Consider the following 19,787-nt stretch of genomic DNA (forward strand, 5'->3'; position numbering starts at 1 on the left):
TTATCCACTATGGTCAAACTCATAATCATTTTGCCATATGTGGTTTAAAAATGTCGTTTTACCCACATTTAACTTAAATCTCCGTTCCACCCAAAAAAAAAAAAAAAAAAACTTAAATCTCCGTTAACTATACCTCATGACTAAACCACTAAAAAAACAAACAAACAAAATAAAATAAAATCATAAAAATCAAGATCCAAAAGTTAGGGTTTTGTAATAATTAAGAACGACTTTGTTCAACAATCCATCTGACATATATATTCAACACCTCCTGTAATCAAGATCAAAAAGCCATGGTGACCATAAACTTCATGGAAAGGACACGGACAGTTAGAGCAAAGCAAAGTGTGTAGTGGAAATGAAAATCTCTCTGTCTCTCTCTCTCTCTCTCTCTCTCTCTCTCTGTAGGGACAAAGAGCTGCTTTAACTCACCCAGGCCTGTTGGCTGCCATGTAAACCAAAATAATGTGGTATCGTTCTGTTAGTCTGGCCTAGTGTGGTGGTATATGAAATATCCTACGAAATAATTTTTTTTTTTTTCCTTCAATCTTTTGTATATTTGTTGGGTACTTTCTCTCAATTTTCAGTTTGCTATTGTTTTCCGAATATGGTGAGGAAGAAGTTGTAAGCGACTAAATTTCTCATTTCGAAATAAATCAAACAAGTAAAATAGTTTCACAAATGCGAATTTGTATTTATGATTGTGTGGTACAATTCTCTGTGATTACAAAAGATTGATCCTCTGATTCGATCTCCTTCAAAGATTTGTTGATTGGATTTGTAGTAATGTGATTTTGACTCGAACACCCAATGTACTTCAATTTGGCTGAAGAATGGATCGAAGATCTTTGGAATAGAATTACAATGAATCTTTGGCTATGAGCTTGTTAGAAATCCTTTGTTCTTCACGTTCTTCGTGTTCTTCGTGTGTTCTTCGTCTTCGAAGGTTTGTGGTGGAAGTTCTCCGGGGCTTTAGAGGCTTGAATCCGTGGAGATTCACTGCTTTGTGGTTGTTTGAGGTTTCTGGAGGCTTTTGAGCTTGATTCCAGTGAACTTTGAGATCTAGGAATATGATTTGGATGATTCCTCTTCGAATGTTCTTCGTATTTGAGGGTTTATGGTGGAAGTTCTTCGGGGCTTTAGAGACTTGAATCCGTAGAGCTTCACTAATTTGTGATTTGTTGATGTTTTCGGACCTTTGAGCTTGATTCCCGCAAATTTTTGGATCTAGGCAGATGGTTTGGATGATTCTGCTTCGAATGTTCTCCGATTTTGGGGCTGAAGTTCTTGAAGTTCCTGTAGGCTTCAGGGCTTGATTCCAACAAAACTTTTTCACTTTTGAATTCTGGTCTTCCTGAATCTTGGTCCTTCTGAATCTTGGTCCCCTGAATCTTGGTCCTCTGAATCCTGGTCTCCTAAATGTCTTAAGAAGGCTTCTATTTATAGGAGTTTGGAGGTGGGTGAACGACATGTGGCGGAGCTTGATTGGTGACACATGTCACAGCCTGATTGGTCCACTTATGTCATCGCTTACACGTGCTAGACTGCTTGTGTCATCTCTTACACATCCGAGGTTGCTTGTGTCATCTCTTACACGTGCGAGGCTGCTTGTGTCATCGCTTACACGTGCGCTGATGCGTGATTGGTTTTTGCATGACACTTGGCAAATTTCCGTTGGCTTCTGAATAGTGATAACAAAACCTAGCAGGAATACATGGTGCTTTGTAATTGGCTGTATTTTCTGGACTTGGTAATGTGACGTGTTAGCTTGTGATAGGTCGGGAATTTTCCCTCTCTACAAATGCCTCCTCGAGACTCGTTCACGCACACAGTCTCGGAGTGTGGTGTGGGAATGAGTTTCGAAAAATGGATTTTTGGTACTTGACTCTTTAAGTGAAGTAGTTGAAGGTGGTGGAGCTTTCAGAAGGATGAGATAATTTCCTAAGAGTAGACCCACCCATGAGAGGCTTTGATGTGACCAAAAAAAGGAGTCTACAAGTATTTGAACGTACTTGCGTGATGGAGCCTTCTCAGCAGAGGTTAAGTTGAAGTAATTTCAAAAGAGTATTTTGGATCGTTGGCGGCGATCACAAGATGTTGAAGATGGGGAAGATGAGAGAATGGTGGTTGGATACAGCATGCAGAGTCATGGAGCTAGCCTCGTGTTCTTAAGAACTTCTGGAGAAGTTATTTCGGAAGATCATGCTTTGGATTACGACGAGGACATGTGGGAAAGTGGTTGAATGCGCATGCGTAATTGTATCACTCAAGTTAAGTTGACGTAATTTCAGAAACTTATGGATTCTGGGTATGCTGGTGGTGGCAATGAAGAAGACGGAAATGAAGCAAAGCAAATGGGCAAAACATACACCACCATGGTGCTGGCCCTGTATGTTGGGGAACTTTTGGTGTAGATATTTATGGGAAGTACACCTTTGGATATGGGATTGATTGCATGCTGAATGAGGTCCAACGGTGAGTAATTGAATGTGCCTGTGTGATGGGACCATGCCGACGGACGTTAAGTTGAAGTAATTTCAGAAGAGTACCTTCTGAAATTCTTCAAGCTGATTTTAAGTTGGAGTAATTCCAGAAAATGAGTTTTAAGGTACCAGCAATGATGACCTTTGGGTCCCATAGTAGTGGGGACATGGAATAAGGATTTGGTGACCATTTACCGGCACCAAAGGCTGAATTTTGATGAGCTGGCGCCTTGGAGGTCGTTTTAAGTGTTGGATGGAAGAAAATTTGTAAGATGCCCCAACACTTTTTACCATCTTCACCTACTGCCACTTGTTGGAAAAGCACAGAAAAATGAAAGATGGAGCTAACTTGTGATTCTAGTCTTAGAAACCAGCCAAGTTGCTGTTTGTTCCGAACCACTACTTCTGCTGGAAGACCAAGCAATTGGAAAGAGACTACAGGAGCCCTGAGGTTAGGAACAGGTGTGTCCGCTAGACTTGGATTTCCTGGCCAACCAAGTCCGAGGAAACATGGAATCGCAATGCAGACCTTGTTATGAGTAATTTTATGGGCAAATGCGGTCATTAAGGAGGGAAACAAAATTTGCTTGGATCTCAAAAGTGCAATGATGTTGTTAATAGGGTTTCGACCGAACCATGGGAGGGTTGATCTCAAACCGATTATGAAGCAAAATTGGTTGCTAGGTGTTAAGAATGATGAGGTCATAGTGAGAAATGGTTGTGAAAAGGAGGATTTGAAAATCTGAAAGAGGCAAATCTTCATTTCATGATTCAGTGTTTTTTTTTTTTTTTTTTCTTTTTTTTTTTTGGATGAGTTTTTGATGAACCCGGCCCTCCTATTTATAGTAGAGAGATGAAGAATGGTAGATAGGTAGTTAAGAATGGTAGTTGAGAATTTTTGGTGAGAATGGTAGGTGGGAACGGTAGGTGGGAATGGTAGGCACCGAACAGGAATGGTAAGTTGGAGACTGGTAGGCACCGAACAAGAATGGTAGGTTGAATTAATGACCCAGTGTAATTTCAAGTTCCAACACACTTGTGCGAGTTCATTTGTACTTTGAAAGAGAAGTTTTGATGAAGTCTGGAGAATAACCCTGAGGGGATCCCAATTAAATGAATGAATCTCAAATTTTGATCTCAGGAGTTTAAGTTTTGGACATCGTCAGTACTTCAAAGATGTGGGTTTGATTGGTGATTACCAAGTCCAAAACAAATAAGTGGATTTCAAAATCAGAATCTTTGTGAAAGTCCGAGTAGGACAAGCTTTGCTCGAACGTCTTGATTCTTGGTCAAAGTTCACTTTAAAGCCAACAGTTATAGAATCACACCATTTGAGCAATTTTGGATTCTCAAATGAAGAAATAGACCCCAAATTCGGAATGTACACAAAAAATTGAGCAAGACAAGTGTGGCTTGAAAATTTTGACTTTAGGTTGATTTCAACATAAAAGTCAACTATCTTGGAATTTGAGCCATTTGTGCAATTTCCAAGTCTCAAATGATGGAACGGACTCCAAAATCGGAATGTACACGAAAAATTGAGCAAGATAGGTCCATCTTAAAAATTTTGACGTTTGGTCAACATTTGCACAAAAGTCAACTTTTTGGAAATTGGACGTTTGCATAATTTTCGAGCCTCCAATGAAGAAATGGGTCCCAAAATCGGAATGTACTCGAAAAGTTGAGTGGGACAGGTCCGTTTTGAAATTTTTGATTTTTTGGTCAAGGTCAAAGGTCTACTTGGTCAAGGTATTTTCTCTCACAAATTTTTTTTTTTGGCAGGCAGTTCGGATCCGGGTCGAATTTCCGGGTCTGCCGGGTCAAACCGGGTCGTCTGATCAAACGAGTCAACCGGCTAGTGGATGATGACGTCATAACCCTGAGGCGTGCTGTCAGCGCGTGAGATTAGCTGGAGGCGCGTGGATAGAGAAGCACGGAACTCCGAAACTTCAGGCGGCTTGTGGCAGCGCGTGTAGGCGTTTTTGGGCCTGAAATTTTGGCATTTTGTCGATCTAGGGCCGCTGGATCGAGTTGTGAGGTTGGTTTTCTCAATTGGCGAACCGTTTTGCACAGATGTGAAGGAAGAGGCCACGACCGTCGAAGCCTACGGTGGCGCGTGGAGGATCTTGGCTTCTCAGCTGGACCTGAAATTTTCAGGTTTGGTAGATCTTGGGCCGTAGAAGACCCCTGTATGGTCAGTTTTGCGAAATTCGGAACAGATATGCACAGTTTTGAGGGACTAAGCCGCTGGTCATCGCGAGTCTGTGGCGGCGCGTGGTGGCTCTTTTGATCCCGAAATTCTTGGGTTTTGTAGATCGGAGTCTGTTTAAGGTCCCTCCGGGGTCAGTTTTGTGAAGTGATCTTTGGATTTTCCCATATTTGGAAGAGAAGGCCGTGGGTGACAGTTTGTCAATGATGACTTTTCTGGTCCTTCTTTGTGGGCAGCTCTGACAAGGCGGCGCCTGTGCTTAGACTTGAGGATTAGAAGGTAGGTGATGAGCTACTGTTTTCTGTATGACATCTTTCATTTCAACCTTTGGTGTAGTCTTCTTTGACTTAAGTGTTGTGAGTTTGTAAAATCTCAGTTTGAGCTTTAATTGTTTTCAGTTTTCACATTTCTGAAATGTGAATGCAGTTTTTTCCATTGGCCGGTTGGTGGAACCATTTAATGGTTTGCTGACTTTCCTCCCGTCTGTTGTCTCAAAAGTTTTTTATATAAAGGCATGCTAGTGCCTTCCTTCATCACTGAGACACATGCTTAACCTTCGGCTTTCTCCTCCTGCTTTCAAGATTTTTTTTTTTCACATGCTATGAGATCCTTTCCCTGACAATTTTTTTATTGCTTGTTTTTGTTTTGCAGCACAATTTCCTTGGTCTTTAGGTTTTGACATCAAACTTTACGCTGATGTTCTCATAGAAGTGTTTGCCTTCATTTGGTGGCTTTGTATTTCATTGATAGCAACGTTCTTGCAATGATGTATGCTTTCATGTTGTTACATTATTTTCTTGCAACAACAATCTTTTAGTGATATTTATCTTTGCAACGACGTTTCCATAGGAATATTCAGCTAGGTAACAATGCTATCGCCAGTACTTGTCGTTGGAGTCGTATTGGCTCGGGTGTTGGCAATGAAGCAATACTAGTGCTGGTCGTTAATGGAACTATGCTAGCACTTGTTTTTGCATGAACGTGTTCCACACTTGTCTTTGCAACATAGCCACACCAATTGTTCTTATCATGAAGCTGCGCAAAGTTTGCATTTGCATTGAGATTGCATCCATACCTTTCTTTGCATCGAAGTCGTGTCACCACTTATCTTTGTCGTGAAGCTGTGCCAACTCTTGCATTTGCATTGAAGCATCACCATTACTTTGTTCACTGAAGCAAATTTGCACTTATCTTTTTTAATGAAGCTTTTTCAACATGAAGCCACGTCAACACTTCACTTGCATTAAAGTCATGCCAACTTTCATCTTTGCCATGAAGCCATATTTGCACCGAAGCCGTGCCAACGCTCATCTTTGCCATGAAGCCATATTTGCACCGAAGCCATGCCAACGCTCATCTTTGCCATGAAGCCATATTTGCACTGAAACCGTGCCAACGCTCATCTTTGCTATGAAGCGACAACAACACTCCACATTAGCACTTGCACCTACATTGGTATTGCACCAATATTCAGAGGCAACATAGCTCAGACATCGAGGATGCATAGCACTGTGGCTAGACATCAAGATTTTGGCGATGCCAACAAGACATTGAAGATGCAAGGAGTTGCCAACAAAATCTTAAAGATGCAAGGAGTTGCCAACAAAATCTTGAAGATGCAAGGAAATGCCAACAAAACCTTGAAGTTTCAAGAAGAATGCTGTCAAGACTTTGACATTGCAAGGAGCTCTTATTAAGACTTTGAAGATGCAAAGAGATGCTGACAAAACCTTGAAGATGTGAGGAGAATACCACCAAGACTTTGACATTGCACGAACATGCCCTTAGAGGAGAGATGATGCAACACTAACTTCGGATATATAATCTATCATCATTCCAGAGGAAGTTGACGTCGTCCAGATTTCAGAGACATGATGTGAAATGACACCACTCAGAAGGGAGATGATGTGGTCCAAATTTTAGAGCTATGAGGTGGCATAACTTCAGAAAAGAGACGATGTAGCATAGACTTGGAAGGTACAAGGAGATGCCCCCAGAAGATAAGTAATGCAAAGTATACTTCAGAGATGTGGGAGGATGTCCACAGAAGATGAGCAATACCATGAAGACTTCATTTCTTGCAAAAGAGGTTGGAGATTTTATTTTACTCCACAACCAAGCATTAACTTATGTTCATCATCATTTCAAAGAAAGTTAAGCAACGTCAACTCCTTACAGTCTTCATTTTCTACTGCATCAATCTTTGATCATCCTATTGAGCAATGCCTTGCCAACCGAAGGGACCTTAAATACGCATTGATGACTGTTGGAAAACTCCTCAAGTTAGACTGGTCATCCTTCTTCTTTTCATGTGACTGAACTTAGTGACAAGTACTAAGCTACCTACGTACCTCGGAGAGGGATCAAGTCATCACGTAGTTCAACAGATTTTTTTTTTTTATATATATATATTATTATAATTTTTTTTCTTATGTGTTTTTTGCAAAAAGGGGGGCGCAGTGTGTAATAGTGGGTATCACCACTAATCGAACCCGAGACCTTGGCCTCAAGGGAGACACGGGCGTCCAACCACTACGCCATACTCGCAATTGGTGACATGGAGTAGGATTAATTTCTCCTTATTGGTACGCTTTCAAGGGTAATGGGAAGACATTATGTACTCTTGCAGCGCTACAGTGGGTAGTTTAAGCTCTTACCGAGGAGCAATTCTTGATTTTCAAGCATAGAAGCGTTTGAGGAACTTCCCATTGATGGGGCCGATCCTTGCATCATCATTATTGATCAACTTGTGAGCTTGGTTAGTGTTTGCCCCCTGCTTGAGAGTTGGAAGTACATCATAAGCAACGGTTACATGGTTTGACCCAACAACTTCATTGAAGTCTAGATCAATCTTGTTTTCTTTGGCAAAAAAGGAGGGCTCACGTGTGTAATCCTCGCCCCACGCTCCACAGTATTTCATGGGTACCAATTGTGCAATAGTGGGTATCACCACTAATTGAACCCGAGACCTTGGCCTCAAGGGCGACATAGGCGTCCAACCACTACGCCACACTCACAAATGGTGCCATAAAGGGGGATTAATTTTTCTTTATTTGTACGCTTTCAAAGGTAATGGGAAGACATCATGTACCCTTGCAGCGTTATAGTGGGTAGTTTAAGCTCTTACCGAGGAGCAATTCTTGATTTTCAAGTGTAGAAGTGTTTAAGGAACTTCCCATTGATGGGGCCGATCCTTGCGCCATTATTGTCAATCAATTTGTAAACTCCAATGGTGTTTGCCCCCTGCCTGAGAGTTGGAAGTACATCACAAGCAATGGTCACGTGGTTTGACCCAACAGCTTCATCAAAGTTTAGATCAATCTTGCTTTCTTTGGCAAGCTTCATGATTTGTTCTTTGAAGACGAAGCATTTTTGGATTGGGTGGCCAATGATGCGATGATATTTGCAGTAGTTAGGGTCATCAACTTTCCCCATGTCTTCTGGCTGCTTGCATTCTGGCAATTCAATCAGCTTCAACTGCAATAGTTGTTCTAAGATGTTTGACACATCTTCATCGGGGAACGAATATACTTTTTGCTCACGTTCCTTAAAAGTTAGGTGACGAACTTCGTTCTTTTGCCATCCTTCAAGCCGTTTTTCATTTGTTCCTCTTCTTGGAACCTTGACTTCGGCAGTGTTAACAACCATTGGGTCTTTAAGGCTAACTTTTGCATTCCTGTCATTCCTCCTTACTTCCTTTTTGCTTTCCTCAAGTATGGGAGGATTTGTACATCCATGGCTAGAGATACTCAATTCCATGTCATGCGCACGAGTTGCTAACTCCTCAAATGTTCGAGGCTTTATCCCTTGGAGGATGTAAAGAAGTCCCTAATGGATGCCTTGGATGCACATCTCTACAGCAGATATTTCAGAAAGTCTATCCTTGCAATCCAAACTCAAAGAACGCCATAAATTGATATAATCGACCACCGACTCATTTTCCCATTGCTTGGTATTAGTAAGCTCCATCATGCTCACCGTGCGACGTGTGCTATAGAATCAGTTAAGAAACTCTCTTTCGAGTTACTCCCAACTGTCAATTGACTCAGCTTCTAAGTCTGTATACCAATCAAAGGCATTTCCCTTGAGTGAATGGACAAATTGCTTTACAAGGAGGCTTCCTTGAGTCCCTGCATTCTTACAAGTTTCTACAAAGTGAGTAATGTGTTGCTTAGGATTTCCTTTGCCATCAAACTGCAAGAACTTGGGGGGTTGATACCCATTTGGCATTCTAATGTTGTCAATGCGCTTTGTGTAGGGTTTTGAATATGTGAGAGAACTTGTAGAAGAACCTCCATATTGTGCTCGGATGGTATTTGTTATCATGTCTTGTAATTGTTGGACTGACAACGAAGCAACCGAAGTAGATTGTTCTCGTCGGGGAGTGTTTTCAATTTTTCTCCTTTCGGCATCCTTTGTAGATGTGAATTTATGACCATGGCTTGATTCACCAAGATCTTGTACTTCAAGTTTGTTCATCAAAGTTACAATTTGGAGGTCCTTATCTTCAAGTGCTTTTGTGAGAAGGACAACCCTTTATTCCATTTCAACCATCTTTTCTTCCATGGTAGAGGTGTTAGTCATCATGACTGACACAACTTCCCAAGATGATGGAGAAGAAAGTGATTTGATGTGAGCATGTGGAATCTCATCTTTTGGGTTCCCTTTGATGGGAGAGAAATCGTGCGACCAACTCCTTATGAAGGAAAAAGGGGATTTGCCCCTATACTTGAGGTGTTCAAAGGTGGAGATGTCCTTGTTGATGACCTTGTTTCTTGTAAGAGGGTCTAAGGAGATGATTTTCTGGACCTTGGCTTCCTTGGTTGATTGAGATTGAAGTTGATTATGAGCTTTAGGTTGGCTACAATTGATTGCACCAATGCAGTTGTTGGTGTTAGCCATACCAACTCTAATTGAAGTAGCTATTGTTGAAGCTTGAATATTCTTGCTAGAAGCCATTAAAGTAGGCAGCAAGATGATGAAGATTTCTTTCTTTGAAGAAGAATGAGATGAGAGGCAGAGAGGTCCCACTAGGCGTGCCAGAATTTGTAAGCGACTAAATTTCTCGTTTCGAAATAAATCAAACGAAATAAATCAAACAAGTAAAATAGTTTCACAAATGCGAATTTGTATTTATGTTTGTGTGGTATAATTCTCTGTGATTACAAAAGATTGATCCTCTGATTCGATCTCCTTCAAAGATTTGTTGATTGGATTTGTAGTAATGTGATTTTGACTCGAACACCCAATGTACTTCAATTTGGCTGAAGAATGGATCGAAGATTTTTGGAACAGAATTACAATGAATCTTTGGCTATGAGCTTGTTAGAAATCCTTTGTTCTTCACGTTCTTCGTGTTCTTCGTGTGTTCTTCGTCTTCGAAGGTTTGTGGTGGAAGTTCTCCGGGGCTTTAGAGGCTTGAATCGTGGAGCTTCACTGATTTGTGGTTGTTTGAGGTTTCTGGAGGCTTTTAAGCTTGATTCCAGTGAACTTTGAGATCTAGGAATATGATTTGGATGATTCCTCTTCGAATGTTCTTCGTATTTAAGGGTTTATGGTGGAAGTTCTTCGGGGCTTTGGAGGCTTGAATCCGTAGAGCTTCACTGATTTGTGATTTGTTGATGTTTTCGGACCTTTAAGCTTGATTCCCGCAAATTTTTGGATCTAGGCAGATGGTTTGGATGATTCTGCTTCGAATGTTCTCCGATTTTGGGGTTGAAGTTCTTGAAGTTCCTGGAGGCTTCATGGCTTGATTCCAGCAGAGCTTTTTCACTTCTGAATTCGGGTCTTCCTGAATCTTGGTCCTTCTGAATCTTGGTCCCCTGAATCTTGGTCCTCTGAATCCTGGTCTCCTAAATGTCTTAAGAAGGCTTTTATTTATAGGAGTTTGGGGGTGGGTGAACGACACGTGGCAGAGCTTGATTGGTGACACATGTCACAGCCTGATTGGTCCGCTTATGTCATCGCTTACACGTGCTAGACTGCTTGTGTCATCGCTTACACGTGCGAGGTTGCTTGTGTCATCGCTTACACGTGCGAGGCTGCTTATGTCATCGCTTACACGTGCACTGATGCATGATTGGTTTTTGCATGACACTTGGCAAATTTCCGTTGGCTTCTGAATAGTGATAACAAAACCTAGCAGCAATACATGGTGCTTTGTAATTGGCTGTATTTTGTGGACTTGGTAATGTGATGTGTCAGCTTGTGATAGGTCGGGAATTTTCCCTCTCTACAGAAGTATCTCCTAATTCCGATGAATATTGTTTGAGACGTTTCCACGATTAAGAAAAAAAGTGGTTTTGAGTTTAATTTTTGGAATATATTCTTATTCGTGATGGGAATAGTAGGGATGATGAAGGAATTGGGGAACACGTTGCTGTTCATTCTTCACTGTGCTGGGTATATATATATATATATATATATATATATATTCTTTTTTGGGTTTGTTGTTTGGCTTTGAAATTTGGAAATTTTGGTGAGTAGAAAACAGGCGACTGACCAACGGTGATAGGTGTCTCACAGTGTGGTCATTTGATGGGTTCGAGCATGATTGGATGTGGATTTTGGATTGGTGGTTGTGGGGCTGTGCATGGTGAATGTGTTTGAATTGATTTTACAAAACCCTAAAACTTTTGATCTTAATTTCTCTAATTTTGTTATAATTTTTTTCTGTTTTTAACGGTAAAAATAACGAGGTGGCTGCAATGGAAATCTATAACATAGTTTGACCTCAGATTTAACCAAAAAAATTATTTAAAAAAAAAAAGAAAGATGTTTACTTTATTAAGTAAAATTATAAAATTGTTATCTAATTATTAATTTTGATTTTGGTAATAGGCAAGAGATAAAACTTGTTTGATCAGTTCCATCAAGCCACATAGGATATTAGGTGGCTAATGTTGACAACCAACTGCATATACAATATTAATTTACAAAAATTAAAACCTTTAACCATTAAGGAAAATTAATTACCGATGATTTGAGAAAATAGTGCACAACATTTTTTTTAATTTTTTTTTCAAACCACTTACTCATGGACGGATCCACCTTCAGTGTTAAGGGAACATGGCCCCCAAAATTTTTAAAAATGTATTTTAGTATGTAAAAATGAGCACCCAATCCCCTTTTGCAAGAGTTGGCCACCAAGGACAAAAAATTTTAAAATGTATTATAGCATGTAACAATTAACCCAATCCCCTTTTGCAAGAGTTGGCCCACCAAGGACAAAATATTTGTTTACTTTCTTCTTCTTCTTCTTCCCTTCTTTTTTTTTTTTTTTTTTTTTTTTTTTTTTTTTTTTTCAAAACTTGTCATTAAGTTCATATGAAAAGCACAGCACAACCATCAAGAGGTCATTTATGGATAGATACCAATTTTTTTTTCTTCTTCGTTTTCAATTATATTTTAATTTATATTTATCTAATGGTTTATGATTTTCTTTTACTTATTTCATTTAATTTATTAAATTAATTGATACCACTAACTTTAACCTCATACACATTTCAAAACTAACAAAACTGCCATTGCCTTTGACATTTTTTGGAGCACATCTTGAAACTGGCGTATGAAAATTCATTATAGGATAGTGATTAGTGAGTGCACCCACATGTTACCATTGCAAAGTTTGACAATACTTTCAAATACAAAAGTGATCTTGAATTTAATTATGATTGCTTTTAGTGATTTTGTTATATTAATATCTTGTTATATACTTATATTTAATATCTATAAATGTTATGGACTCATGATTGTTCAAAAGAATGGTCTTAAAATGCTCAATTAGCAGTTAATCATAACTTTAATGAAAAATGATAAAATCATTTTTTGAATATTTGTTAGATGTGTCTATAACAAATTAAAAAACTCTTGTACACTCAATAGAGGGTTGAAAAGATGTAAAGTTGTCATATAAGATAATTTTGTTCATATATAACTTTTGTTTTTGTGTCTATATATATATATATATATATATATATATAAAAAAGGGGTTTTGCCGGTTTGGGATCCTCATTTTAGATATCTAAAATACCTTTAAATTTGCATATTTAGAAAGTTTAAACAATAAGGTTAAACTTGTAAAGTTGCTAATTTTGATTGAGCGAAATCAGTGGAGTGTCAGAAGAAATCACACGTTACAACATTTAAAAATCATTTGAGGCAGTAACTTCGATGGACGTGCAATCAAGTGGAATTGCAAAAAAGAACGCTTTGTTTGTTTTGATGGAAAATCTTATGTAAATATAGTTTTCCATATTTTTTGATATTTGGTAGCATAAAAAAATAGGTCAAAGGAAAATGGCCTTTGTTTAATGGAAAACAATCTCTCTCTCTTTCTCTCACTCTCATTGATCTTCCCTTTTTTTTTTCTCTCTCTCTCACAGTTCTCTCATTGTCTCTCTATCTTCCATTGTAAGCCCTCTTTATATGATGTCTAATCTCTAATGAGGTTTCCAGTTCAATTATCATTATGTTCCACTGTCACAAAGCTCATCAATGCCTTGTGTAGTAATAGATTCAGCATCTCACTTAGCAAGGCTATTAGGCTAGTCTAGATGGTTCTACAACTACCAAGGAAGAATCCTATAGGGTGTTATTGAGTAAAAAAACCTATTTTAACTTTATAGTGCTACGCTAGATAGAGGTCAACAATTTTTTTTTTTTTTTTTGGCCTACCTAGATTACCTTTGACTACCACACATATAATTATAAAAAATTGGGTAAAATCTTTTGACATACCTAGGGTTTGGGCTAATGTCAATCATGTCCAAAATTTTTCAAAATTGACCAATTTGATCCTTAAAGCCAACTTATAATCATTTTATGACTTTATTTTTATTTAATATATAATAAATCATATATGATTTTATGACTTTCTTTTTATTTAATATACAAAGGATCATTTTATATATGTTTAATATTGAATATATGCTAGTTTGGATTTTTATGTATTAATTTATTTCTGAAACGTTGTATATTTCTTATTCTTGACTGGTGGGAAAAAAAAAAGTTTTTATGCTTTGACCTCTCAGACAAATCCCAATTCCATTTTTGATTGCCTGGATCTTTATCTCTATCTCTATCAATAATTATCTTGTGAGATCGCTAAATGCAGCAGCTACTGCAGAAGATGCCATCTCCATCTCTAACTTTGGTTTGTTTGGGGTGAGATATGAAGTGAATCACCATTTAAAAGGTATATAAATAAGTGTGAGCAGTAAACGTACCTCTTGTCTTTTGGTAGGTTGTGTGTGTGTGGTTTTTTTTTTTTTTAAGTAACAAATTAATTGTTAAACAAACATACACACTTAATTACACTCTCTTATCAAGCTCAAACACATTACTTGTCTCAAAGTATCACTACAAAAGGCCTTAGGGTTGTGTTAATATATCTGATACCACTTATTATTCCCATTTTTATTTTTCCTTAGGTTTAATAATTCATCAAGTACACCTTCTACCCTTCATTAATTGTTTTTAAGTAAATAAAAAAATAAATAAATAAAGAAAAGGTATATTCTCTACCTCCGTACACCCACGCATGCTTATGCATGCGCAATGATTCTTTAAGCATGCTGAATTCATTCCTAGGATCCATTCAAATTTTTTTTTTTTTTAAAAAAATCTATAATTAATAAGATTTTCTCAGAAAAAAATAAATTAATAAGATTTTATTACAACCTTTCAGATTTATTCACTTTCTTTTCTTACAATATTTTCCTCAAAAAAAATTTGTTTTATTTTTAAATTACTGGAACCTATGTTTTGCTTCTTTGCCTCATAAACTTTCTAAAGGATATGTCGGCTTTAATGTTTTTAGTGTGTAATATGTTCTGTTCTTCATTAACATGGGCCTATTTCATTTTGTCTTAAAGCTCATTTGCTTTATAGGTTTTCATTTTTATTTTTATTTTTATTTTTATTTTTAATTTGTGGGGATCCAATACAGCCATTGCTCATTAGACAAGAAAATAATTTCAGGATATAACCTAGAGTTATCGTAATTAATTAACTCTAAACAATTCTACAAAAAGGTTCAAACCTAAACACGAAATTAAAATTGGGAAAGTAAGATTCCATGCCATTATTTTGTTGTATCTTAGGTTCGTACCCACATTGAAAATTTTGGGAATATTTTCAAAGATGGTGAGATTGGACCACTAAACTTGCGAATAAAATTATAACGGGATTCGAATTCTCCCATGTTAGCCAATAACATGACCAAGTGATGTTTGTTAATTCTTAATTAGCCACCAAAACTAGAATTTACTAAGGTCGCACTTTATTTATTAAAAAAAAAAAGGGTCATAAAAAACGTCGTAGTTGTGATCACTTTTTTGCTGTTCATATATAATGTGCGGTAAATTAAGCATTATACTTAGAAACTAGAACCTCCGGATTTGCTTTCACTCTCAAATCTTTCTTTTTCTTTTTTCCCTTTTGCTGATTTTTTTTTTTTTTTTTTTTTTTTGTCTGAATCCTCTCAAAACTTTCTATTATCATTTTAAAGTTGCAGGTTTTGTGGTTGCTCTACTCATAGTCTCATACTAATGATTACAAGTTTAGGGCTTGAGGGGGTGATTATTGAGAATACAGTTTTCAGACGTGCATTCACATGCATGCTGTATGCCAGCCTTTTTTCTTGAGAAAAGACTATAAAGAATACTATTTTCAGGCGTGCATTCACATATATGCTATCTGTCATTTTTTTTTTCTTAGACAGCTTAGGTTCAGTGATCCAATGTACTGAATTCGATACAATGTGAAAACTTGTTCAAAGTTTATTTTATGTCAATGTCATATCGGGTCCAATGTATCGAAGCACCAAACCCAACATTTGCCCCTTTTCTTTAACTTCAAATTCTCTCAATGGCGCTCAAGGGTGCCCAAAGGATGACTAATTGTACATTGTAGTCGTGTACTCTGAAGTGTGAACAGAATCCTAACTAATTTGGCATCTTCAGAATTAAAAAGAAAACAACCTTATACCTTTACAGCTTGCAAATGTTATTAAATTAATCACTTTTAATTTTGAAGGTACCTCGTATCATTGAGCTATTAAATTAATCCTTTGACATTTTAATTTTGTAATCTGAAATGTGAACAGAATCCCATTTATGCCCTATTTTGATGATCATTGGTAACTGGTAAGTAGTTATTATATAAATCAATAAGGTTAAAATTTCAGTTGAATTGATCATTCTCGGATTACTTATGCACCATAGTCGAAAAAGACCTGGTGATATCATGCCATGGTGACAAGAAAGCAGATGATTGGCTAACCAAAGCACGTTAGAATTAGCAAACTCCAAATGGTTAATAGAAGAATGGCTCTAAGTGGCCTAGGTTTAAGTGTACAAAGCTCCATTAACATGACAAAAAGTGGCCTAGGTTTAGAAAACTCTAAGTGGCCTAGGTTTAAGTGTACAAGCTCCATTTTAAGATGACAAAAAGTGGCCTAGGAGAGCAAAAGTACTTGGATGCTAGGATTATGGAAAGAGCTAGTGTAATTGTCTTTTTCCAATCTATCATTAATAAAATACTCATCATCTTTTCTCTCAAATAAAAAAAAAAAATAAAAATAAAAAAATTAAAAAGAAGAAGAAGAAGAAGACCTCGATACCTTAAAAAACACAAATTTGATATATTCCACTGCCTTAAGGATGGAGATATAAGAAATAAGGATAATTTTTTAGAAAGTGCGTTAAGGGATGTATTTAACAGTCTACTATTTAATTGTTTATATTTTTTAAAAATTAAACCACAAGGTTGAACTATATACAAATACCAAGAGAAGAATATATATAATCATTATCATGCACGCACGTCAAGTAATTGACAGGTGTATTTTATTAATTTTTATTAATGCACATTACAAGAGCCTTATAACTTATATAAAAATGAATAAAAAACTTGGTGACACTATCGATTGAGATGTTTATAGTTAAATCTCATCTCCTCCCATTATAAAATTATATATAAAACAAAAAGAATATTCATAAACCAAGACCACATGTGTTGTTAAAACTCATAAGAGTTATATATATATATATATATATATATTTATAGACTTTTAACCTATGACATCCGCTCTAGGGGCGGCTTCATGCATGTGTAAGTCAGGGTGGTCACAGGATCACAATAACATGCAAAAAATATGTATGTATGCATGCACGTGCGCACACACACACTTGCAAAAAAGGATTATACTAAACTATCCTATTCTAACCACCCTAGTATAAATGTTGACTACCCTAACTTGATAATCACAAGAATTTAGGTTCAAAAAATAAGAGTAATGTTACATTCACAACATCTTCACAATAATTTCGCTATAAATCCTACGTAATAAGTAATTTCTAAGAAATCTAATTTCGGCCCATTATTGATATTACTTTTTAATTCACCAATAATATATTGTCAAATAAGATTTTTTGTGAAGATATTGTAAACATAGCATTACTCCAAAAATAATTTTGTCCCCTCAAACATAATCTTTAACTATTAAAAAAAAAGGTTTATATGATTTTTTGTGTACTAAGAGAGTTATTATAGTCATGAGTTCTCATTGGCGATATCGACAATTTCACTCTATTTGACTTAGCAAATTGCAATAATTTTTTTCTTCTTAATAACTTGGTTCGCAGTTGCAGCGAATATCATCTCTCTCTCTCTCTCTCTCTCAACATTTTCAATTCCCATTATATTTCTTATCAATCTTTTTTTTTTTTTTTTCTCTTTGTTAGTAGAAAGAAATCGTAATAATTCATATATTTGTGAGTTTTTTTTTTTTTTTTTTTTTTTTTTTTGTGATGTTGATATTTAAGTTCTCTCTTTTTTAAATTTTCTATAATTTAAGTTTCTTAGTGACCCCCTAACAAAAATTCCTAGAGCCACCGTTGATCCGCTCCTAATGATTGTTTTTATCATCAAATTAAAGACACTTATAATAATAATATAAAGTTAAACAATAAAATTGTATGTTAAGATTAGGTGGGGCTATTGTCTGATGTTCTTTATGTTTTTTTTTCTTTAAATTTAATCTAAAAAATAAACTAATATTATAATAAATCTTTAACAATTATTATATTAGTATATTATTAATTAATATCATTAACATTTTATTAAATCTTCTCATAAGTAATACTTTGCTCTTACAATGTACCAATTATCTCTTTGCATTCTTTCTATAAAAATATATATATATATATATATCTTTCATTTGGTTGCCTTATTACGGTTATATTAAAATTTCCTCATATTTATTAGTTGGATAATAAGTACGTAATAATAGCTTAGTTTTTTTTTGTTTTTTTTTTATTTTTATTTTTATTTTTTTAATTTAAAGTAATTGTAAATGCTACATATAATAGATGTTTAAGAAAGAAAAATCCCTCCAAACAGGACCTGGACATAAGGCCCCCATAAGAGAGGGGGGGGGGGGGGGAAGCTCCTGCCAAAATTGTTAAAAAAATCCCTATACGATCATAATTTATTTATTTAAAATATATATATATATATATATATATAAAAGTAGATTTCACATTCTTTTCCCCACCTATAAGAAAGCTCCCAAATTAAATATTGAGACAATAGAAGTCCAACCTAATTAAAGCCCTAAAAAAAAATGTTATGAGTGTACTGATTAACAATTATTGTTCCTAACAACGGAAAGTTTTGATTTTTGTAAATCAGCCTTTCATCCGGTAAATTATATATTATTAAGTGATATTTCAATAATGTTATTAGTAAATTAAAATTGATAAAGTCTTATGTAATAAGAGGATTACATTGATTTTTTTTTTTGGGAAAACTGGATTACACTGATTGACTATATGCTCTATTGATAAAGAGAAAATAACTGTATCCAAAAAAAAAAAAAAAGGAGAGAGAAAATAACAAAACCTAAATACAAAAATTAAAAATTTGTTACAATTTATTCACCTATGGTCAAACCCATAATCACTTTGCCATATGTGGTTTAAAAATGTCGTTTTACCCACATTTAACTTAAATCTCTGTTAACTACCTCATGACTAAACCATTAAAAAAAAAAAAAACAAACAAAATAAAATCATAAAAATCAAGATCCAAAAGTTAGGGTTTGTAATAATTAAGAACGACTTTGTTCAACAATCCATCTGACATATATATTCAACACCTCCTTTAATCAAGATCAAAAAGCCATGGTGACCATAAACTTCATGGAAAGGACACGGACAGTTAGAGCAAAGCAAAGTGTGTAGTGGAAATGAAAATCTCTCTGTCTCTCTCTCTCTCTCTCTCTCTCTCTGTAGGGAGAAAGAGCTGCTTTAACTCACCCAGGCCTGTTGGCTGCCATGTAAACCAAAATAATGTGGTATCGTTCTGTTAGTCTGGCCTAGTGTGGTGGTATATGAAATATCCTACGAAATAATTTTTTTTTTCCTTCAATCTTTTGTATATTTGTTGGGTACTTTCTCTCAATTTTCAGTTTGCTATTGTTTTCCGAATATGGTGAGGAAGAAGTATCTCCTAGTTCCGATGAATATTGTTCGAGACGTTTCCACGATTAAGAAAAAAAGTGGTTTTGAGTTTGATTTTTGGAAGATATTCTTATTCGTGATGGGAATAGTAGGGATGATGAAGGAATTGGGGAACACGTTGCTGTTCATTCTTCACTGTGCTGGGTAGAAAACAGGCGACTGGCCAACTGTGATGGGTGTCTCGCAGTGTGGTCATTTGATGGGTTCGAGCGTGTTTGGATGTGGATTTTGGATTGGTGGTTGTGGGGCTGTGCATGGTGAAAGTGTTTGAATTGATTTTACAAAACCCTAAAACTTTTGATCTTAATTTTCTCTAATTTTGTTATATTTTTTCTATTTTTAACGGTAAAAGTGATGAGGTGACAGCAATGGATATCTATAACATAGTTTGACCTTAGATCTAACCAAAAAATTTTATTCAAAAAAAAAAAAAAAAAAAAAAGAAGATGTTAACTTTATTAAGTAAAATTATAAAGTTACTCATGGACGGATCCACCTTCAGTGTTAAGGGAACTTGGCCCCCAAAATTTTTAAAAATGTATTATAGTGTGGAAAAATGAGCACCCAATC

General features: G+C 36.1%; 1 long non-coding RNA gene across 1 annotated transcript; it reads right to left on the reverse strand.

Annotated features, from left to right (window-relative positions):
• Positions 1-670: 670 nt before the first annotated feature.
• LOC126706871 (uncharacterized) lies at positions 671-10,844 on the reverse strand. The gene is made up of 2 exons (XR_007648732.1): positions 10,326-10,844; positions 671-1,196 (listed from the first exon to the last, which is right to left on the reverse strand). It is a non-coding gene; the product is annotated as an uncharacterized LOC126706871 (long non-coding RNA).
• Positions 10,845-19,787: the final 8,943 nt, after the last annotated feature.

Source organism: Quercus robur, chromosome 11, assembly GCF_932294415.1.
Source record: "Quercus robur chromosome 11, dhQueRobu3.1, whole genome shotgun sequence".
Classification (NCBI taxonomy): domain Eukaryota; kingdom Viridiplantae; phylum Streptophyta; class Magnoliopsida; order Fagales; family Fagaceae; genus Quercus; species Quercus robur.